Below are 24987 nucleotides of genomic sequence, written 5' to 3' on the forward strand. Positions count from 1 at the left end.
ACATGGCTTGGCCCAGGAGTGCCCTGTCACCATACGCGCTTCCACTGAGCCTCAGCATTCGCAGCTGTAATCGACGAGCGGGATTGCTGGCTATGTTCTGCGCGCCTCTGGGGACCCTCTTCACTACAAGCAGGTAAGAGGGCTGACACTGCTCTATCTTTGACTCCATTTATTTTAAGATGTCGAGTTTGAAAGGGACACAAATAAACAGTTACTGTTTAACAATGTGCACTGGCCCGCAGTCTCGTCGAGCAACAGGACAGCATTCTTAATGAGCACGGCAGCTCGCAGAACATATGACGCAAACAGGGCACATGTATGACATTCCTGGTGCAGTAAAGCTTCCTGGGGAACGAGAGTTATGTGGGGGGATGAACACAGACTTGTGGCATTTCCAATCAAGAGAGCGATTTCAAAAACTGATACAGATTCAACTTCACACAGCACATTAGTTATTTATGCTGGCTGTTGTTCTCGCACTTTGTTCACGTGAAGAAACGAGCGCTGGATTTCATAAGCCAGAAATTCCAGTGGGCAAACTCGCTGTGGAATTAGGGGGCCGTATTGCAGCCATGATTAATTGCCCAGCCCCAGTCTGATCCTCTGCCAAGGCCGGACAGGAAGCATGTAATAAAATTGAAATAACCAGTTTCCTTTTCAGCCTCAGTGAAAGCAGTTTCTCATTCTTCCCTCCATATATTTCTCCATATTAGTGACAATAAGTGACTGGAGTCACCAGCTCCAAAACGAGACGGCTACTCTGTGCAAATCTTCAGTCAAAGAGCATTATTTTCTATTCCCTCTGCATTGCTTAAGGAAGGCTGAACTTCATATCTCTATTTTATATCTCAAAACTCTGTGTTGCTTGAGCTGTTTACTCTCATTAGCTGTGTTGTTCAATTACTTATTCAGAGAGATTGTGCTGCTCATGTCAATATATACTTATTGATCTTTCTTGGTAGCTATGCAGCATAAAAGATTAACATATTGCATGCACATTCATTTATATTAAAATAGTTGCAAAAAGTAGCCGTTCTCTTGTGGCAGCCTTATACTGCAACATATTCTTGGTGCAGGTATGGTACAAGAGGCCTCCCAAATTAAATGAGTATCAGTACATTATCTGGAACTGGTACTACCCTATTTCTTATACTAGCTAGCACTTTCTTACTACCTTGGACGAGACATCGCAGCACTGATATAAGTTCAGCTCAGACTGCAGCAAACTAGGCATCGGAGAGGCTGTTAAATCACCCCAGAATGGGACACATGTGTTTTATTTCTGGGAAGAGGAGTCTAGCAGAGGGATGAGACGCGCAGGAAACTAAAAGTGACACCAAGACTTTCAGTCTGAGAAAACGAAGGCAGGCAGCAGGTGGAAGAAGGTATACACTGGGTAAAACAAAGTGTGAAAGAATCAAAGGGGTAAGAGAGGCAAAGCCGGACATAAAGGCAGAGAGAGGGGAGCAAAATATTCTCTGAAGAGGAAAGGCAGCAACAAGAGGTGAAGAAACAAAAAGGATGAGGGAATCAATAGCATGCTTTTATCAGGCTTTTTCATAATTAAAAGTTTCACAAAGTGTCATTAACTGACCATAAAACAGATACAGCAGTGGTTGCAACAATGCAAGCTTCCTTTAATGCACAGAACAGGCACACATATAGCTGCTCTTTTGCTCTTTTTGAACTGTTAATAGTGCATTCTTGGGCTTGTAGTTTATCTTAGTTACATTCCTTCATCCCAATTAACTTTAGGGAGAAAACTGGAAGTACTCCCGATGTTGGGTTTACATCCCCCCCCACCGGAAAAAAAATGGAGGGGAGCCACGGAAAACTGCAAATTAGGTCAAGGGAGCCACAGGTCAAAAAGGTTTGGGAACCACTGCCTTAAAGGATAAGAAAAGGAACACCAAGACAAAACAACCAGTCACACTAATAACCAATTTCAATGGCTTGACTAAATCATTGATAAGATGCATGAACAGACATTGGAGTATCCTTAAAACTGACAGAACGTAGGATGATTTTACCACAGGGTGGACCACTCATAACATATGAAAACCATGTTAAGCCCGAGTATTCCACATAGTAAAAAAGAAAAACAAATTGTCTCACAATTCACTCTATAGGTTTCCATAAATGTGGATCCTGTGGGGCATGTAGATGGGCAGAGGACAAGAAAAAAAGCTTTAAAGGACATGACGGACGGACATAAACAATACGACAGTACATAAACTGTCTATTGAGATTTGTAGTATACATGATTATATGTGAGTGTAACCGAATGTATGTTGGGAAGTACAATTAGGACACTGAAAGAATGGATCAGCGAACATGCAAGGGCCCTAAAATAAGTGGATGAGAGATACCCGATGGCCGTGCACGCAAACATTTGTGAATCACGGACTACATACAAAAAATTATCTTTCTTTGGAATCGGTCAAACATTGCCAAATCCCAGAGGGGGAAATAGGGAATTAAGGTTACATCGCTCTGAGGCAACTTGGATCATGCGCCTCAGGACAGTAGAGAGGGGCCTAAATACAGACCAGGACTCACAATATTTCCTGGGGGACTGACTATTCAATAGAGGCCAATGATTGTAATAAAAAGGGAATGAAACTTTTCTTTACCACTGCCACGCATGCTCTGTTATATGCACTCTTTTAAATCCTTGTTATATTATGTTATGGTAACTACATACTCTACCACTGTTATACACTGTGTACCATGAATATTTGCTTGATATAGGTCTAAATGTAGTGCTGGACCACAGCCAAAAAAAAGAGATATCGCAGAAAGAAATTGAATTATATTACATACGTGTCGGTAAATCATATGATGATTTTATCAAACTCCAACAAAAATCCCCCTTACTGAGGCGACATTCATGATTATATACTAGTGATATTCAATTCTAAAAACAGCCAGTAACATGGGTGATAGAATTTCTACATAATTTTAAATGGTCTAAGCACACTTTGCTTATAATATGGAGAGACATATAAACATGGAACAATAAAGTTTTACAACTAGCAAGGAAGGTTCGAATACTTAGCACTTCTGAGTAGGAGCTAAACTGACAGTGGAGTCAGATTCGCGCTCTAGTCTTTTTGGGCTGTGTGGAATACAAATATGATCTGGAAAAACCTGTGCGGGACTTACGGTTCATCACTAACCACGTGCACAGAGCGCCAGGAAATTGAGGTGTACTCACTGAGGCAAGAGGCAGCAAGTCGGGAATGGATGTTCCGGGGATAAAGGGGCTATCCGCACAGTAATGGATAAGGAATAATTTGAGGTTTTAATATTTTCAGAATTTGATTGCAGAACTACTACCTGGGGCCAATACTTAGAGATATACCGAGGCACGACGCAGTAAACGATTCACATACAGCCTCGATACTAGGTAAGTTATGTGAATAACTGACATTAGAGAATAAATCTTTGACTTAAAGCATTGTACTTTGTGATTCATAACATCAGTGAGTACATAGTTCTGTATTATTATTATAGGGCCATGACAGCTATCCAAAACGACAACGACGTTTGGTCTTATCTTCAATTAACTCCCACTTAAACATAATTGTCTGACCTTCCCGCAATTCGATATGACTTGGAGCACATGAAATACTCTTAAATGACAAATGAATATACCATAATAATATAGTCACTTGAAAGACAGAATGGCAACTAATGGACATTCTTTTCACCACCACTGTTTGGTCTGTTTTATATAGATGATGCACCTACACACATCAAAATCTATGCACAATAAACAGATGCATGGCTATGTGACATGCATTATGGGATAGTCACTGGGTGTTCACATTATAAATGTCAAACCTTAAGAGTTGAATGTTGGATCGGCTGATCCTACATGTATACTTTGTCTTGTAGCCCTGAAGAAGTCGATTGGGAAATCACCCACGACGAAACACGTGTATTGGCTGGGCAGTTTTGGATCATAATAAAGAACACGAAAACACCAGACGTCTTTAAAATCATTGAAAGGAACGATAACTGTTATAAATGTGTTGTTTTAAATATGCAATTATAATAACGGTGATAGAACCATATCACATATACTTTTGACTATAGTGTGTGCATAGGATTATGTTATAGATTTACAGTGGACCACTCTAAAGGTTCCTTGGGAGGGTTCAGGGTGTTAGGATCCCTCACCTGTTGCACCGCACAGATATTCTACACATATTAGCGTACACACAGGAGGTGCCAATCCCACACTAAGAAAAGCACCCCATCGTTTGTATTCCCCTATATTTTTGCCTTTACCTCCTGTGTTTTTGCTGCATGCTGGACTTCGTTTTGCTGGTCTAGATGCTTTGGGTACTTTGCCACTGCTGTTCAGTGCCAAAGTGCAAGTGCTCCCTTTGTAAATTATTGTTATGGATTGGTGTTTCCATAATTGGCTTATTTGATTTACTAGTTAGTCCCTAGTACAGTGCACTGCGTGTGCCCAGGGCCAGTAAATCAAATTCTGCTAGTGGGCCCGCAGCATTGACTGTGCCAGCCACTTAAGCAGCATGTAAATGTAACTCAGGCCAGCCATTGCAGAGCTGGTACTGCCCTGTCGACCTGGCAAGTGCACATTTGCTAGGCCCTAACCTGCCCTTTTCTTCCATGCTAGTCGCCCCCCTAAGGTAGGCATAAGGTACCCCTGTGGGCAGGGTGCAGTGTATGTGAAAGATAGGATGTGCCCTGATGTGTGTGGCATGTCCTGATAGTGAAATACTGCCAAATTCGTTTTTCACTATTGTAAGGCTATCTGTCCCCATAGGATAGAATGGGGAGTTTCTTATACCATCTTATAAGCATAACTGACCATGGGAACGTGCATCTTTTAGTGAGGGTGAATTTTACACTCTGGATTTAAAAATACCACTTTTAGAAAATAGGCATTTTCTTGCTTAGCCATCCAGTGTGCCTCTGCAAGATTGTGTATTGACTGACTGGTTTTGGAGGGACAGTGGATGGGGATGGGTATTCTGTTCAGACAGCCACTTGGGGGGTTGAGGTGTCCTGCCTTTCCAGGGTGAGTCACGGCTGGGATGAATAGACATGGGATGCATTTAGAGTAGGGGAGGAAATTCCTTTCATACCTGAATGGCTCTGGTCTGCTGAGGAAAATGCTGTCTCCACCTCCTGTCGGGAGCTGCAACAGAGAGGACAGAACTGGTTTTGGCTGGGCAAAGAGCTTCTCTGCCACAGAAAACAAAGGATTTTACTGTATGAAAAGAGGGGCCCATACCCTAGACTTTTAGACTACTTTTGGAAATCAAGAGGAACCTCTGGTAATGGAAAAGAACTGGGACAAACTGGAGGTGGAGTACTGCCCCTTTGCTGTGTGTTGTCTGGGGTTGGCCTGCAGTGGCTGTTTCTGCCAAGTAGATAAACTGTGTATGTATCCTGTTTCCAAAGTGTCTCCAAGGGCTCGAAGTGGAGCTTGCCTCCTGTTCACGAGATCTCAGGAATAGAAAAGACCTCACCAACTCTGGAACAGCTGGTTTCAGTCGCCGCAGAAGAAAAGGGCAACCGACTCTGTCACCGAGTCCGAAGCAGGATTCCGTGTCCTGAAGGCACCGCATAGGGCACTGCCTCTCTTCCCAATGCAACCCTGGTCTCACCAACTCAATCAATGAGCCGCTGCCCATGTTCTGTGGGCACCACACCCATTCACTTTACTTTGCTACATGCTGCTCAGATGTCACTGACTCCGTTGCTGCCTGACCGGTATATCGACTGGCTCCGTTGCCTGCAACACAGCCTGACAGCACCGCATATCACGCACCGCCTCACCTTCAACCATAAGCCTTGGCCTCACCGACTCCATTTGGACAATCGTCACCAAGCCGCTGCCTGCACCGCATTGAGAGGGCATCACATCCTGCACCACTTCCATTTTGCAACACAATTGTCCAAACAGGCTTGTACGTATCGGCCACAATGAGAATGGTACTGTTTTTGAGTGTGTCTTTGCTTTAGCTGACCCTGCACCAACGCGGTCAGCTGGAATTGTTAGACTCGTTTTCAGCATCGGGGTAGCCCCGGGCGGAGCTACCGACTCAGGAGAACTGTGTTTTTCTGCTATTTCTGTAATTTAAAGGTTATCTTGCAATGTAACTATTTTTTCAGTATTGTATAGTGGATTTGTTGTCGTTTTTGGTCTTGTTGGTTTAGATAAAGTTTTGCTTATTTTCGAAACTGGTGTGGTGTCCATTTTATAGTGTGTTCACTGTGTTACTGTATGCATGCACAAATACTTTACACACTGCCTCTGAGATAAGCCTGTCTGATCGTGCCAAGCTACCAAGGAGGTGAGCATTGGTTATTTTAGGAAGGTATCCCCCTTACCCTGACTAGGAATAAGGGTCCCTACTTGGACAAAGGTACCTACCTCTGCCAACTAGAGACCCCCACCTATAACAGTTACTGTCACATAAAACTTTGCTTGTGGGGAAAAAATCCCCTGAAAAATGTCCTGAATATTTTTCTATTTACACAAAAAGTAGACTTTCCCAACTCTTTCTCTCACAGCATGTAAACTTAAATTTAACAGTCTTTTTTTGAACATTGCCAATTTCCTGAAGTTCGTGACATTTTAAAAGAGAGTTACCAAGTCAGTGAGGTTCACTTGGCCATCTTTAAATACCCCAAGTAATCTTGGGAAATTGTCTGGGAATTAGTGACTGTTCAATAATATAGATGGGTGAAGCATAGGTGTACATTCACAGTGTGACTTTAAAGACTGCAGATTGCCAGTAGTGATCCAAGTTTAAAAAAAACACATGGCTTTGGAATGTAGTGCAAGCAAGAGCAAGTAGTGAAAATACTGACACATTCCCAAAGTTCTGCCAGCAGTTCCACAGAGAGCAGCACTTCTCTTTTCTGAGGGACCATGCTCAGCAGGTAAACTTTGATCATGAAGTAAAATGGCTGAAACATCATCTTTTTTTTATTGAGTTTTATATAGCGTGAATCAACCCGAAAATATCAGGTATCAGAGAGCTTTACATGAGCACCAGTTTCGTTACAGATGGACACATTCATTTTTGTTAGGCACAGGGAGCTTAAGTGATTCGCCCAGAATAACAGGATGTAGAGCGTTCCTGCCGAGACTCGAACATGGTTCCCCAGCTTCGAGGTAGACTGCTCTAGCCCTAAAGCTACATCCTCTCCCCAGATTTGTTTGCTTGTTAGAAGTTGTTGTTCCATTCATATGTATGATGCTTGATCTTCCGTGTCTATGTACTCTAATAAAATTGTTTGCTTGCCAATGGGTGCAGGTATGTGAAGTATTCACAAAATACTTTCTAGCAAGCACTCCATATTTCAAAAGACACATTAATAGTTTTCCCTAGAGGAGCTTTTGCTTCCAAATCAATGAATGGATGGTCACTCCTCCATTCAGTGCACTGCAGCAAACGTCAATTGATTTATACTTTTATTCTTTTTCATTTTGGAACATCATTTGATCCATCAGCTCAAACCAGCTATCCAGCAGTACTTTGGATAGATGTGATGCTCTACAAGGCATCAAGTAAGAATCGCCAGCATGAAAAAGGATGGATGGGGTTTGACATTGCTGTGTATGTTGTCCCTTACCACTTACGTCTGTTCCTTTTGGTTCTGCACATAGTGCTCCATACTTTGCCCATTGCATATATTCTATTTGCCATTCATTCAGTTACCTGTATTCCATAAAGTCCTCTTGCCCCATGGCGGTCCCTGCCTATCAGTCGCCTCCTGGGCACTGTACAAGGCATGCTTCAAACTTGCTAAGCCGTGCTTATCATACTGAAGAGAAATGTGGGTTAACCTTACCTGCAATCTTCAATTCCTTTGCAGAGTAATCACTTTATTGATTGAAACAGAAAATATCACTATTTCAAAATGGGGACCTCATTTAAATGTAATGTAATGTAACTGTTTTTTATATATCGCGGGTTACACTCCAGGGAGCATCTTAGCGCTTCAGAGTGAAACAGGTGGCTATGTTCGTGTGGCAGGTCGTGAAAACAGGGGTGTTAAATCATGTTTTTACATTGTGTGTCAGATAGGGTGTAGATCCAAGTTTTAAGGGCCTTTCTAAAGACGATTTCTGTGGAAATTTGCCGGAAAGAGGTTGGTAGTGTATTCCAGGCTTTAGACCCCAAAACTGGCAGGGCTTTGCCTCCCTTGGTTTTCAGTCTAAACTTGGGAATAGTAAGGAGGTTATCACCTTGGGACCTCAGACATCGGGAGGGGACATACCGTTGGAACATGTTTTCAATGTATTTGGGTCCTGTTCTGCTCAAAGCCCTAAAGGTGATTAACAGAATTTTGAACAGCACCCTTTTATGTATTGGCAGCCAGTGTAGGATGTTCATAGCTATCGTGGCTGAAGTCCTTCTTTTCCATCCCAGCACTAGTCTGGCCGCTGCATGCTGCACCATTAGTAATTTGTGGCACACTATCCTATTTGTTCCTGCATATACGCTGTTGCAGTAGTCGATGCGAGAGGTAATGAGGGCTACTGCCACCATCTTCCTTGCTGAAAAAGGGATCAGGTCGAAGAACTTCCTGAGCCCTTTTATTATGCCAAAGCAGGTCCCGGCCACGGCTACAGCTTGTTGTTGAAAACTCAGGGAAGGATCAAATTTTATCCCTAGGTTTCGTACTGTGACGGCTGTGTTAGGGGGGACAATAGCATCTTCTGGCCACCACAGTGTTGGATTAAATGAGTTTCCCTTTCCGAAAGGTAGGATCTCGGTCTTTCCTGAATTGCACTTAAGGTGATTCGTGCTCATCCAGTGGAAAGTAGATTTTAAACAGTTTTTCAGCCTGATCTCTGCTTCACTGGTGTCATCCTCCATCACTAGGATGAGTTGTGTATCATCAGCGTATGAGATGGTGGCTACGCCAAAGGATGATATAAGGGAAATCAGAGGAGCTATATAAACATTAAAAAGTGTTGGGCTCAGACATGAAAGCAGGATTTATTCAGCGCACAGCTACTCTTGGGAGTATCCCGGCACTCAGCTAATATGCAAGACCAACCATTTTGAACAAACAGCCATGTCTTTAATCTTTTTGGGAAAATATGTATGGATCCTATTGAGTGAAGCTCCAGAGGGACATTATTCCATTCTGACGGCCTCAGATAGGAAAAAGCACGCCCTCCTGCCCTTGCGTAGCATACTTTAGGTTCCCGTGCCAGATGCCTGTTGGTGGAACACAGGTTTCTAGTGGGGAGCTAAAATCTGATTCTGTAACCCGGACCCATGTGATTACGTTTTTTATGAACCAGGACCAGAGCTTTAAACAAGATTTGATTCCTTATTGGGAGCCAGTGAAGGGAGTGAAGATGGGGACACGTGTTCTCAATGGCAGTCTGAGGAATATGCGAGCTGCGGCATTCTGGACCACCTGGAGTTTATTGACAAGGTAGTCCAGCAGGCCCAAATGCAAGGCACTCACATAGTCCAGCCTAGATGTGATGAGTGTCTGAATAACTGATTTCCTAACTGAGACTGAAAGAAAATGCTGAAATGTTTTCAAATTGCACAGCAAGCCAAAGCAGGAGCCTGCACAAAATTAATTTGTGGTTGTAATCAAATGTGACACAGATTTTCAACGACTCTATCCTCCGGGTTTGGCGGGTGTGGGGGCACCAGGTCTGCAAGGGGAAGGAGAACTTGGACCAAAAAACTAAAATACAGTTTTGCCTACATTACATTGCAGTTAATTGAGGGTCATCTGGTAGAATATAGGTGCTAAGAAGGATTAAAATCCCCTGCAATCTCTTCTCCCTTTATGCAGGAGAATAGCAGCTTTTTGTCATCGGTATTGGAAATAATATTTGCCCCAAAGGCTTCTACCAGCTGTGCTAGTGGCGTGAGATGGATGTTAAACAGCGCAGAACAAAGCCCTGAGGCACCTCCATTATTAATTTCAGGAGCCTTGAAAAAAATGGAGGTAGCCATACCACTCAAAAAAGATGGAAGACAGTTTAAGGCCAGACCTCTCACTCCAATTGACTGGAGGTTCGCCAAGAGCCTGGAATGGAGGATCATGTCAAACAGGTCAGGTCCAACATTATCAGCACCATCTTCCCCCCTGCATCTAGGGCTTCCTCTGATGTTCTCAGTAACCTCCATCAATGCGGTCTCAGTGCTAAAATTATGTCTGAGGTTGTTGGTCTCCAAGTACCGGAGAGGGGGAGAAGTTTTTCCTGTTTTAAGGCAAGCAGCATTATCGCAATTGACATAAATCATTAAGCACCCAGTAGGCCCCAATACTAACAGATTAGGAGGGCAAGGATCTGCAGTGCTCCTGATTTGAGGCCATGAATAGCCACCAGTGTCTCCTCCAAAGTGATGTGTTCAAAAGTTGATAGTGAGGACTCCACTTCAGTAACCATCATCATGTCAATTATGCCCACCAACCCCCTGTTCACCAGCAAGCCAGTGATGAGACTTGCTTGAATATTGTAAATGTAACTTTGAAAGAGGGACGCCAGCTATTCACATCATGCAGCTGATGGTGTCATTGTCTCTTGCTGTGGCACATTCACTTAACTCCATATCTCTGCTGTAGGTTACAAACCCCCATCACTCAAGCTTCCTCTGTGGCTGCAGAGGCAGTAAATGCATTTTCTTGAATGAGTAGAAGCTAGTACTATTGACCTCACACTATGCTTTGAAAACTGCAAGTTTTCCCTGAGTGGAAAGCCCATGAAGACATGCAACATATCCAAGGAGGATTCTTGGACCTTGGCACTTCCTGCAGGTTCATCCCCAAATGTTTAGCCTCCACCCTCCTGTATTCTGAACCATTTGTGTTGGCTTTTCAGGATTCTGCATACTTTACCACTGCTAATCAGTGCTAAAGGGCTTGTGCTCTCTCCTCTAACCATGGTGGAATTGACTTACACCAAATTGGCATAGTCAAATGACTTGCTAATCCCTAGGAAAATTATACTGCATGTACCCAGGGCCTGTAAATTAAATGCTACACTGCCACCCACTTGAGTAGTTCTTTAAACACACCTCAGGCCAGCCATTTCAGCCTGTGTGTGTAGTTTTAAACTGTCATGTCAACCTGGCAAAAGAAACAGCCCAACCTTTGTTTTTAATGCACATAATTTACCCCAGGGTAGGCCCAACAGCTCAGAGGACAGGGTGTAGTGTATTTAAAATGGTGGGCATGTACGTCTAAGTTTTACATGTCCTAGTAATGAAAATCTCTTCAACTACAAGGCCTATCTCTCTCATAGGATAACATTGGAGTTAGCTTATTACATTTAATAAGGTACAACATCCACATTGGGAGCAGGTTGACAGGTCACGTTTGGTGTCTACAGAACTGCAATCAAAAAGCCTCCTTAATGACAAAGTTGTTTTTTAACCCGCAATTCTGAAAATGTCACTTTGCTAAATTTTGCATTTTCTTATCCTAACCATTTACTGTCTACAGTGTGATCCTGGGTCACGTTACTAGGTGTTGTTGGGAGTTGATAATTGCGATTGCTTGCAGACAATGAGATGAAAGGGAAGCTAGGTGTTTGCCGGCTGGGCACTCTGAGTTAAGGATGGTAGGAGATGTCACCTACCACACTTGCACATACCAAGGGCTCTGCGTGAGGACTCTCACAAATGGTTTGTCACGAGTCCATATAAGCTGGAGCCAGGGAGTAAGACGATGCCTGACACTTTAGGGGGTAAAAACATCTAGGAACTTCCTCCACTTCAAAGTGAGTACCAAATATACATATTGGACCTATAGATCCAACCTTTCAGGACACTTCTGGGTCTGTAGAAGACTATGCTAGTGAGAATAACTGCTGTGCTGCTGAAAGGACTGTCACTCTGCTCGACTGCTGCCCGCCATGCTGACCTGCGGCCCTCATGCCTGGGTGAGAAGGACTGGCCCTATAACCTGAATCCAGGATCACTGGAGTGACTCTAAGGGTTAGCCTCTTTTAACAGCACTTGGACTGTACCACCCCAATCCTGGACCCTTGGAAGCAGGCCTGAAGGTTCCCTGCCAGCCTTCTGTGGATCCAGCAAAATCAACGCATCAACCCTGCTGTGCGGCTCAACCCGGAGCAGAACCAATGCATCGCCTTTGCTGCGAGGATTATTCCAATGCAAGGACTGCACATCAACCCCACAGCCCATAGTGGAACTGCTGCTGTAGGATGCCTTTCAGATGCACACCCTCGCATCTCAAATGTATCATCAATGGCAGCCTTGATGATGATGTTGATGATGATGCAGGAATTTGCATTGCAAGCCTTGCAGTCTCTTTGGAACCAGCCATTTTGTGATGCATCCTTGATGCAGGACTTCGCATCGCAAGCTTCCCCTCATCAATGGCCTTCTCAACAAAAACCTCACATCACAGCCACATAGCTCTCCGGACCCGATGCATCACCTTCACTGCATGATGAATCCTCAATGTGGGACCTCTCAACACTCTGCAATCAGCATTTGAGGTACTCTTGTTCAGCGTGCCTAACTGCGTCCCCACAGCTTGCCTGTACTCCATTGTGGTCAGCCTGAACTTGTGGCCTGCTCTGTGCCAAGCTACCTGAGGGTTGAGCACAGAATAATTTATTGCTTTGCTTGTGACTTCACCCTGAAAAGAATTGTGGTTACTACTGGAGTAGGGTTTTACCCTGCCTCAACCAATAACCCAATTTCTTAAAATAAGATACTGCATCTAAGGGTCATCAGTGGTAGTCCAAAAGCACATTTGGTATCTTGCAGGGGCAGAGAAGTAGTATTGCTGCCTGAACCTTCTGTGACAGAGCAATACTCAACTATTGTCACCCAATGCTTGTTCAGCACATTGCAGATGTTTTATGAGAACTGCCCTGTATTGTGATTTAGACTCAAGAACCTGCTGGAAAAGGTGACTTCTTACCAATGCATGATTGTGTGGGTTCCTTGGTGTCACTGGATATGTGTGGCGATCCACATGGAGACTTACATGCAGCATATAGGCTCCATATTAGGGCTGTATGTAAATACACTGTTTTATGTGAAAAGAAAAGGTTTCAGTTTTGTGGCAGATGCCTCAATCTGCCACACAACTGTATATATGATCAATTTAGGTATGTCGACTACTAGCCTCTGTCTTTATCACTCATATGTAAACATTTTCCCATAATCCATACCTTTTGTACCCCACACAAGAGGCCAAGGGAGACACAAAAATGGGCTGTGTTAACCAGTGCAGGAAAACTACCACCAAGTGCACAAACCATCCCACAAGCATAATATTCAGAGTTACATATATTACCATGATCCGCAAGATCACGCACTATATGTTTCACTCTGCTACCCTGTAGTGAGGCTTCACTCTTTAAAAACCACTCAGTCAATGAAAAAAGAAATACATAAATATACAATGTATAGTTTTGCTGAAAATAATTTGGTAATAAGCCTGTGGAAGAATGCTGTGGATGAGCCAAACTGACAAAGCTAGCTTGTGTACAGGATTGACAGGTCTGGCTACTTAAATGAGCATGTCTTACAACATAGAAAGGGTAGGTTCTCTTGCAGAGCATATTGTTGTTGAAATTACACAAAGGAGGAAACTAGGTAATCACTGCTTTTCTGTAGCTTATATGCTGCCATACTTCGCTAAATAAGTCTCATGCCTGTGACAGCAGGAATCAATTATTTCTTCTTCAATGATTGTTACATTTGCTTAAAAATGCCCTTCTGCTCATGTGTCAAGCATGCTTAGGGTCTAATTGAGATAAAAGTTTCCTGCATATGTGTAATGTACTCAGCTCTTTCTGTGGTAGCGGGTTTAACACTGCCATACTGTAGTGTCACTATGATAATTTCTCCATGGGTAAATCCTTTGGACAAAATAAAGGAGGAAATTCCAATAGCCATGTTTTTGTGAGGATCCTCTATTACCACCCTTCTCTGGATCAGATACACTAGGACTAATTTACAAAGGCATATAGGTAAGAGTGACACTCTTTTACATACTCTTACATTCCTTTTGAATTGGGCCGAGCATCTGAAATGGGAACGTTCAGTGATGTTTTTGGTCTCGCTTAGGCAGAGCATCCGCTGTCTCTTCAAGACATGCTAGAATATGGGCTTCAGGAACCATCCATCTTTTTCATTCGATTCTCTTCCAATCCTTTGTAAATGCTTGATTTAGATTGGTGAATACCGTTAGTAGTCTTTCATTTTGGACTTTTGTAAACTCTCACAAGGACTGCCCCTGTTACCTGTGCTCTTACTTTTCATTTTATTTATGATACCTTGTGGGCACTCTTTTTTGTGTTGACTAAAACACACATGGCATTTTCATTTCTTTGTGCCCTGCTCATCAGATGCATTCAGAGGGCGTCTGTTCAGTGTGCGTCCCCCTCCAGCTTGTTTTCTTTTACTCCTGCACCGTTTGTTCACCTGATCCTGTAACTGCACATGTTCAACCATTGTTTAATTACATTTGTTATGAGTTTAAATGTATTTGTTACCATCGGCATGTTTTTGTAGAACTAACGCTGAGAATGAAAAATGGTTCCCAAGGACCGAAGTTGACAGTTCAGTTTGTTACACCACTTCGCTAACTTGAAAAGCAAACTACTTTTGTTAGGCACAAGAATGTTGAGTTATTCACCACAATCACTTGATGTTAAACTGATGTCCAGTATTTAACCAGGCGGGGCTTAATTTGTGCCGGTGCTTTCCTGTGCTTAGCACCGGCACTTACTTGACAGGCCCTGGTCTACAGTGTGACTGATTCTACACGCATCTGCTGCGCTGTGCACACGAGACGCATCCTGCACGTAACATTTTGCAATTTAACTTACTGTACACTTGCTAGTACTTCTACTTAACTCGTGCAGCCGCACTGCATGGTGTTTTTCACATCACAGAGTGAGTCAGCCGGCGCCGGCGGTTAACAGTGCTGCCGTGTGGGATACTTAACCTGCCCTGAGCACCGCTCCAGATTGAATTGATTCATGATCCTCATTATTCATAAAAATATAACTGTACAGTGTTAATGGCGGCACTGCACTGCACGCTGCAGCAGCAGCCTTAGCCACTTGCCTGTGGTGGGCCGCAGGCCGGAGGACACTGGTTTGGGATGGATTTTGGTAGGTTATGATGAGGTAGGGGTGGGATGTGCGGCAACGTGTGCAGATTTTTTTCACACTGCTGCCACGCCCCAGTAGCATAACCACTGCAGCGCGCAGCAGGCAGCTCACCACCACAAGAGTATATCATCGCATCAAGTCGGCCTGGCGCGCCCGACGATGACCCAGTGTGGCATTGAGGCGAGCATCGATCAGCCACAGTTCTGTGTCTGACTGGTGACTCACTGGTAGTAACATAATTTATTAAGCAGCACCAGGCAGGCCTAATCAGTAAAGAAAAAAGGCTGTGCGTGCTCATGAAGCCGGTGTGAGTGTGTCCCTCGCCTCCCGCTGTCCCGAGTGAGTCCCTGCCAGCCGGCACACCACAGGTAACAGTACGTTTAGTTAAGTACTAGCTTACTTTAGTAGTAGTACTGTACTGTACTAGTAGTTGCTACTAGCGATGCCAATATGCCATCATTGCCTAGTTGCCATAAAAACTAACGCTGCTTTTCATTTTGGAGTGTGGTGGTGGGGGTGGCATGTCGGCTGTGACGATCTATCCTGACTAACGGTCACCTGCTGATCACCGTGGTGGTAGGGTTGGCGTGGCAGGTACTGGCAGCCCGCGGGCCGCTAGCCTCCGTTAGCCCCACATAAGATTGATTAACTGGATATGATTACTACGCGATCCATACTCACTGAGTGCCAACCAGTCCTGCTCAGCCAGTGCCTGTGCCTGCCTGCCCTGGCCTGGCCTAGTAGCCACCGCGGCGCCGCCGCCCGCCATAGTAGGTGGCATACAGTTATACACACACTTTTGTTTAACCATCCTCCTAGTCCTAACCAATTAGATTGTGTCCGCCCAGCAGCCGGTGAGGTACTTGTAATAGTCTAGTCCACTTTCACTTAACTTGACTCTTCACTTCTTGAGCCGTTCCCCACAACGAAACGCAGTTTGGACTACAGCCCCATGTGTGTGGATTTTGCTTCATCACGGTGTGTAGAGGCCAGATGCTGCAGTGCAGCTCTGTGTGTGTTTCTTTTGTTATTGACTGGTGTGTGGAGGATGGTGCAGCCTGGTGTGTGGAGGATGGTGCAGCCTGGTCTGTGGTGGGTGGTGCAGCCTGGTCTGTGGTGGGTGGTGCAGCCTGGTCTGTGGAGGGTGTTCTAGCCGGTGCTGCATGACAGGTTTTGCAGTCAAGTGTGGGATCTGGGCTGCACTGTGGTGTCTAGAGAGTGCTGCAGTCTAGTGTGGGTTGCTTTTGGTTTTGTTTCTGTGTGGTGGTCTGGTCTCAGTCACTCAACAAATGGCTGGGTACTGGGTCGGCAACGGGCATGCTCTGAGTCTGACATCACGTAATAACCCTGGCTGACTTGCCTAAATATTCCCTACTGGCTCTGGTCTCTCTTCCTTCCAAGAGTTCATCAGGGTCAGTTCAGTTAGTTCACTTTATGATATGTATGCGAGGCGAGATTGCGAGTTACTCTTTCCCAGAAAATCGTACACTGATGCTGGATGGGACGTACCGGGGTCTTGTAAATAAATAAACTGAGTCCGACTGAATTTCTGAGGCCGGCCGCGGCGTCACAAATTTTGAAAAATAATGTAATTCCGATTATGCACCCCCTCACTCCCTGGCACTCACTCACCCAAATGTTTGACATCCTGCTGTGGGTGCCTGCCAGTGTGGCTTTTAGTTTTTAGCCAACACATTTGCATGCTGGGGCTTGTAGGCCACCATCCTTTTAACGATGGGGAAACATTCTGAAATTGCAGACAAATGGTGACATGGGCTTGGTCATCACCAGGCTACTGAGTGTTTCTCTAATGTTATATTCATTTCAAATGTGGTAAGATAAGATCACAGATTACTCAGACTCAGGTGGCCAATTACCTGTATACCACCACCAACCAGAAGCAAGCGTCATCTACACTATCGCTCGCACATTCCAAGTTCCAACTGTCGCAAACTACTTACGCAGTCTTCGAGTCCTGACCAATTCAGGCTCTGACTGAGTTTCACTTTAAAGTTGAAACCTTGTGCGCACCGGCACCCCATCATTCTAAAAAACAAACAAACAAACACTTCTTGCTAAAAGTTTACAAGCACGCTGCTGACAGTGACTGAGCATGGGTGAATGGACTATATATGCAGCAACATTACCCCACACAGTACTGGTGTAACAATAACACTCGCTGTTCCTTTGGGTTTCTGTATGTATGAAGATCCATGAGTTTAAGAGAATGCACTCCGTAGCTATGTGTCTTTGCATTGGAGCTCATAGCTTTGATTGACTGACAAGCTGCAGGCCATACTCCAGTCCATGCTCACTCACTACAAGTACACACTCCACACACTGCAGTTCTGGTGTCACGACTCACAAGAGACCTAAGTAGGGCAGGCCATTATCTGCCTCTACCCTGTACCTGTGAATGATTGAATAACTGAATGGAAAGCCTTGGGATGGGAAGGAAATTAATGTATTATTATCTGTATCAGTCTACTGATCCGGTTTCCTTTCCAGAATGGTGTTTCCCCCACATCATAAGTTCAGAGATGCTGGCATCCTGGGGACCTCTATGCCATCATCCTGTCACGCTGCTGTGGCAGTCCCAGAATGTCCACTATCGGGGGATGGCATAGCACAGACAGCAAATTAGAACCACTAACTGTGGGTGAAGCGTGACAGCCTTGGCTCCATTGCCTGGTATTTGAGCAGTTGCGAGTTTAAGTATAAATCCACATATTTCTGTTCTTTTATTAAAAGATCACTGAGAGGCCTATAGAGCAACGAATTGAGGTTCCTGCTTGCACTGCCTTGGAAGACCTTTAGCTCCAGTGTCCTTGAGATATATATATATAAATATGTGTGTATATATACAATGAAAAGCAGGATGTCCAAATAAACTGTTTGCCTTTTTTCCTAGCAGTAAGTAGTTGCACATGAATGAGCCCATAGTTTTAAAGGCTCTTTAAGCAAGCAGCGTGCCATGGTTTGTGCTTGTAAAATTTGTAATGTCATTGTGCCACTGCCATGCCTTATTTTGTATTGCATTTTATGTGCAAAAACAACTGACAGGAGTAAGTCAGCGCCAGCCTCGCAGTGTCCTCCATTAATTTATTTCAAACTTAAAAAGAGTCTGTACTGCGCATCACCTGAGCTTCAGCATTTGATTAAAACAGGCGGCCCCGTGGACTCTTTATGCCACTGGCTTTTTGGAGTGGCATGTGCAGATTTATTTTTCCTAAGAATTGTTTGCTATAATTTATGGGGGAGGCCAGCAGAGCTGCTGCAGTATGTGTCTACTAAGGGAATACCCGGGGCTTAATGAAGTTTATTTATGCCTCTACTTTCTTCACTTCATTATTACCACCAGCCGCAGAAGCATGGTAGCAAGAGGGAGGTGAGGAGAAGAATAAATTAGAAGAGGGTAGGGAGGCAAGGGAAGGCAGCAGAGAGGGACAGAGGTAAAGAGTGGTGAGCCCTGAGCGGTGAGGTCAGATACCAAGAGAGATGACAGAGCAAGAGATGAATGAGGAGTCAGAGAGAAGGAAAGATATATCGAGAAAGACAGGCTGTTGAGGAGGGAATGGCAGAGAAACACAATCCGAGTTAGAAGTAGACAGGGGTAGGGCCAGGGTGAGAGATTTAGCAAGAAAAATAGAAGCAAGTAAGAGAGAGAAGGAAAACAAGGGAATCTGCTACATTATGCTCCCAAACAGGGCGTTACACGTCCATGACTATTCAACACGTTCGAGTGATGTTTGTAATTTTTAGGACAAATTTATGGTGTCAATGTACTCTATTTTGCTCTGGAGAAAAAATATTTCTCTAGTCTAGTGTGGCCCGCAACAAAACTGAAGTCCAAAATATCTAATATACTCTAGGCCTTCTATTCTTACTCCCGAAAGACATTAGATTTAAGTTTATTTTTCAAATGTGTGAGTTTGATGTGTGAAATAAATAAGTCTGCACATGTGTTCAAGCCCGGATACCAACATAGATGTAAAATTTCCCTCCTAATACACACTAATAGTAGCTAAATTCTTTTGATTTTACAGAGTTTTATATAGCACAAACGTGCCCCAGGTACTATCAGGTATCAGAGTGCTTTACATAGCACCAGTTGTGTTACATGAGGCTCAACTCGCCTGCCCATTCCTGAAATTGCCTTCAGTTAAAGGGCCAAGCCCTGGAGGTACCAAACATGCCGGATGTGACGGCAGGAGTCATGTTACTCAGGTCCCCTCTATAGTATGAATCTGTCTTCCTCACAGGACAGGACGCCCTTTGTTCAGAGTCCTATGTGGAGCCATCTTGAGTTGTTACTGCTGCTTCGTAGAGCTATGCCTACATGCTGCAGCATATCATTAACAACGAGCGATGTCTGGTAGCTACTCAACTGTCCAAAGCATCAACCGATAAGCAGGTATTCTACCACAGCACTGGATAGAGCAGGAAGTTGAGGCACTTGGGTTTGGTGAGTTTAGGATTGTGGAAAGATTTGGTTCATATCTCCAACACGCAGTGGTGTTCAAAATGCTCCACTGCAACATATCTAACCACACCCTCACCACCTCCGCCGGTATGGGTAAGGCTCATTTGCTATGTTTATCCTTAGTATGATGTTTGGATTTTTCACAATGGTATGACTTCTTTAGTGATGTAACAATGAGGGCAGCACCAACACTCTGAAAATTGTTCCTTTGACACTGGCTTGAGTGCCTTTGTTTGACATTTTCATGCTTTCTGCCATGAGACTGGGTGGCTTGTGTTACGTTTCAATGGTTCCTGGTCTGAGTACTTATGTGTGGGCTTTTCATGTTTTCTGGGCTGGGTGCCTTTGTGTGATATTCCCATGCTTCCTTTCTGAGTAATTATTATGTGTGATATTTCCATGCTTTCTGGCCTGGGTGCTTATGTGTGAAATTTCCATGCTTTCTGGCCTGAGTGCTTATGTGTGAAATACATTTCCATGCCTTCTGGCCTGGGTGCTTATGTGTGAAATGTCCATGCTTTCTGGCCTGGGTGCTTGTGTGTGACATGTTCATGCTTTCTGGCCTGGGTGCTTATGTCGGGTCATCATTTACGATTTACTATGCTCTGACAGTTAATACAGCTAAAAATGCAATGAGAAATAAGTTGTGCACCATTTTGGTCTTTTCACAAAAAGTTATTGAGGTGGGAATTCCCCCACCCCCTCACCCATTCTAGGAGTCGTTAAGCTCGCTTGCTACGCACCGTATGGGGGCTGGTCTAACAAAACTTGCCCGGGCTGCTTTAGGTTCCCAGTCCAGCCCGAGTGTTGATTAATACTTTTTGTGAATCACTCACAGTGTGTAACTAACTCTGCACACTGCCTCCTCACCCTGCTGTAGTAATACCGGAATCCAAAGCTTTAAAGTACGCCCTGATACGGAAAACCCGCAAAAGCTACTACTGCACTAGAATTAGCGATGCTGAAAACTCTATGAAGGAAATGTACCTACTGTACAGGGAATTGTCCAATCTTGCCCAAACAGCTACCCCTATGACTGGTTCTGTTACTTCGTGCAACAAGGTAGCAGAATTTTTTGCTGGTAAAGTAGAAAAAATCTATTCGGCTTTTCCAGAGGCAGCTAGGGGCGGAGAGGGGAGGCTGGAAACCCCCACAACCACGCTGGACAAGAACTGTATCACGAAATTTCAGGTGCCCTCGCGGGAAATCCTATCCCATATCACAGGAAGTATTAAGTCAGGCTCTCCTAGCGACCCTGCCACCCCAGAAATACTTCATGGCAGCATAGACACTTTGGAGACTTACATCAGGCACCTACTCGCGCTATCCTTTGAATCTGGGCAGGTACCCATGACATGGAAGAAAGCAGTGGTCCTTCCTCTGAGGAAGAAACCCAATATCAGTAGGGATAAGCTAGAGAACTTAAGACCGATCTCGCTACTCCCATACTTCGCTAAGATCGCGGAGAAAGCCGTTAATAAACAACTCTCTGCTCACATTGAGTCCAACGGCCTCCTCCACCCTTTTCTGTATACGAGCGGACCACTTGCTGATTAGAGCTTTGACTTGGGCTCCCCCTGTTACCTGGGCTGGACAGGACTGCTTTCCCGCCACTGCCATCGCCGGTCTTGACCATCTGTCTCCCCCCGATGCTGCTGACATCCCAGTGCGGCCGCCGAGCGGGGAAGACTACGACCCCCAGTGTGCGTTGTGGCAGGAAGCCGCCGCTTTCAATTTCCGCGCCTGGAGGCGCTTAACTCACGCATCAGCCCCACCTCACGGGACGCCGGGCGAAGCCCGGGCAAAGGGCGGGCCGTCTGTGGCCGTCAGGAGCTGCAGGAGGCCGGGCTGGGCCTGCCCTCTAACATCTAACATTACGCCCAGGACCTTATCCTGAACCGTGGCCGTTGAGACAGTAAGCTGTTTCCTGTCTGACTCTATTAATCTTTTTTGCCATATGTCTATCACAGTTCCGGGACTTATTTTTATTTAATTCAATTGATCACATTTGATTATTCTCTAAACTGTTATTGATCTGAGGCTCCGAGATGCCTACATGTACATCGAATTCCTTACCCTCTACTGTAGGGGTTTCTATACTTGGGCCCCTAGATAAGTATTTTGCCAGGGCTAATCGTGAAATAGATAGAGATATTGCATTGGCCGAAAGACGTGCTGAGCGTCGTTTATCCATTGAACTTCTTAAATACAAGTCCACATCCTTGGCCGAGAAGGATGCAGCCACCCCACAACAAAATAACAACTCGTTAGCAAACGCAGACGCGGAGCTCTTTAGCACTGAAAGTATCCCTTTAATTTTCCAAGATAGATCTCCATCTATACCTATCATCGAGATAAATAATGATACTCCTACCAATGAGTTACCTCCTGTATCTAACTCCCTAATAGATTTAAACTCCCCAATAGAGTTAGACGTAGTATCACAGTCTAATATAACTGCCTTACTCCCTTTATCCAACTCATCAGTAGAGTCGGTAGTATTTTCGGAGACGCATTCTCCGATAGCAGTTAGTGTACCAAAAGAAAAGACACAAACCAAAAGACATTGGGGAGTTCAACGCTCACCACCCAAAAAAAGAAGGAAGAAGGGAGGAGACAGAAAAGGGGGTAAATGCTCAAAAATACCTTTACCATCTGTGGGTGTAACGAAAAAGGTAGCAATGGACTTAGTGAAGGACGCAACAACAGGGCTTACAGTAACAACAAGTTCGCTCCCAGGCTGTGGAATCCCTTCTAAAATCTCTTTTGCTGCCTCTTACAGAGAGAGTCAAAAGGCTGGCTGAAAAAATGGATTGTATATTGGCAGCTCCCAATCCAAATGAAGCCCCAAAACAAACCAAATCTCAGGTAAACGGACCCATAATTAAACACCCACTACAGAGAACAATCAGGCCCAAAGTGGACCACCCCATACTTAAACCAGCGACTCCTCATACCATTCCTCCTAGACCGGTGGTGTCCCATGAATTACACAGAGAGAAGGCTAAATTAGGTCCCCCAAAACTCCCTATTACTAAAAAGTTTCCTGTAACCAAGGTATCTAAAATGAATATAGTAAAATCTAATAGCTGAAATAACGTAGATTTACCACCAGAAGCATCTAACTACGTCATTATTCTGACTGGAGTTCCGGCTGTGCCAGAAGGAATCACAGAATCCTACATTAGTCTTAAAAACAAAGTCATTTATTGGCTACGTAATAACAGACCTCTCCCACCACATTTAAATGGAGATATAATATCTGTTAGACGGTGTAACTGGGTGGGTCCTCGACCTAAAGATATTGAGGGGGATGTGGTGATAGTTAACTTTAGGGATTGCAGAGTTATTACACACATCAGTGATTGGTTCCCAGGAAGAAGTGATGGAAGTGTCTCATCCCGTAACCTTAGCTACTTTTATCCTGAAGCTCTGATGACGCCTCTCAATTATCCACCAACCCTGGGTCATTATAATCCCCCGCAAATTCCCTATCGTAACTCTCATTCTAATGTCCCAAGAAATCAAACAAACAGTTATCCCCCTTTTTTCCCTCCCCAACGTTCAAATAGGTTCTTCCTTCCTCCTGGTGACAGATATCACCCCACAAATCCAAATGGCCACTGGAATATTCCATTATATAATCCACTTGATCCTCTCTCTGGTTTAGATGACAATGAATGACTCATTCAATATGATCTTCAATTAGGATGCACTCATGAGTTCTTGAGCAATTGTAAAACACCTAATGAACCCTTTATTGTTACTACTATTCCCACTAGTAGATCACCTGAGCCCCTACAAGTCACTCCAGGGTACTACTTTCTTTCACAATTAGATCTAAATGTGAGCTTAGGGGTTGGCCCTGAGACCTCGGTTTCTACTAAAATGGGAAATATCGTGTTAAATTCATCTCACTATGAAGTGAAAAATGATTGCTCCGCAGGGTGTAACTTATTACACAATAGTTCTGTTAGCTCGATTACTACCGTTGAGCTTACCCCTGGAAAATGTTCTACTCCGTCTGCTAAGCAAATAGAAACCAACTCAGTGGGGGATGCTGAGAACTATGATGCTGTATCATCTCCAAAACCATGTTCTATTATCTATGGGGGGGGGGGGGAAAGGGATTGTGTCCAGGATTCCCACACACTTACCTGTTTCTTCCCCCAACTTGGTTCTTAACTGGAATGTGGCAGGCCTAGCAACTAAAATTGGTTTTCAACCATGGCTGGATTTAGTGAATAGCTATACCATCCTATGTTTCCAGGAAACATGGGCACTAAATCCTGTCCACCTTCTTGGGTTTCAGACCTTCCATTCACCAGCTCTAGCAAGTAACCAGGGAAGAAACAGGGGCGGTTTATGTGTTTTTGTTAGTATCTTTAGTGGACTTACAGTATTGAAACACATTCCTACTGAATTTTACCAGGTTGTGGTGATCAGATGGGGTAACTTACTTAATCTGATCTTAATTAATTTCTATAATAATGTGGCTTCAGAAATTTTGTCACAAATTTTAAATGAACTTAGTCATACAATTGTCACACTAAAAGAAAATATAGGCAGGGAGTGTGTCCTTGCTTGGCTGGGTGATTTCAATTGTAATATTTGCCAGCATGGCCCGAAGGGAATCTGCGGCCTTGGGTCCCCTCTGGATGACACCCCGAACCATTTTATCCACTCCAAAACAGGGGATATCTTAAATAATTTGTCGTGTTATTTTAACTTGTCATACATTAACGATCTATGCTCACCTCCCATACCTTTCCAGCCAACTTTTCATGGGAGAGGTTTTAACGCCGTGATAGATTTCACGCTTTTATCTAAAACACATGCTCATTTACTCTCATCATGGAAAACGTTGGATGATATTTATGGCGACCATTATGCAATAGCATTTAATATTAATAAGCCCTCACCTAAGCAGGCACCCAGGGAAAATTCTACCATCTATCGACAACCCATTACCGTCGGGCGTACCAACGGTTACACCCTTAAATGGGATACGGTTGATCCCGCGGTGCTCCTTGACAAAATTATTTACTGCAAGAAAGGAAAAGATTGACACTTGTTTAACTCCTTCAGAACATCCTTTAAAAATCTTGGATTCTTTTTCAAAGATACAAGAGTCGTTAAAACATCTACTCTCCTGCCAGTTCAAATCAGGACCTTATAAACCCAAAGGGTGGTTTGATAAGAACTGTACATCTGCATTAAAATCCTTAAAAAAGGCTTTACATGCCACGCCTAGATCCCTGTGTGAGATCCGCCACGCCAGACACCAATATCACTGTGCGATTAAGACTAGGGAGAAAACCCTGAAACACGAGGCCTGGCAAGCTGTAATAATTTCCTCGGAAAACAG

This window comes from Lissotriton helveticus, chromosome 4_1 (genome assembly GCF_964261635.1).
Source record: "Lissotriton helveticus chromosome 4_1, aLisHel1.1, whole genome shotgun sequence".
Taxonomy (NCBI): domain Eukaryota; kingdom Metazoa; phylum Chordata; class Amphibia; order Caudata; family Salamandridae; genus Lissotriton; species Lissotriton helveticus.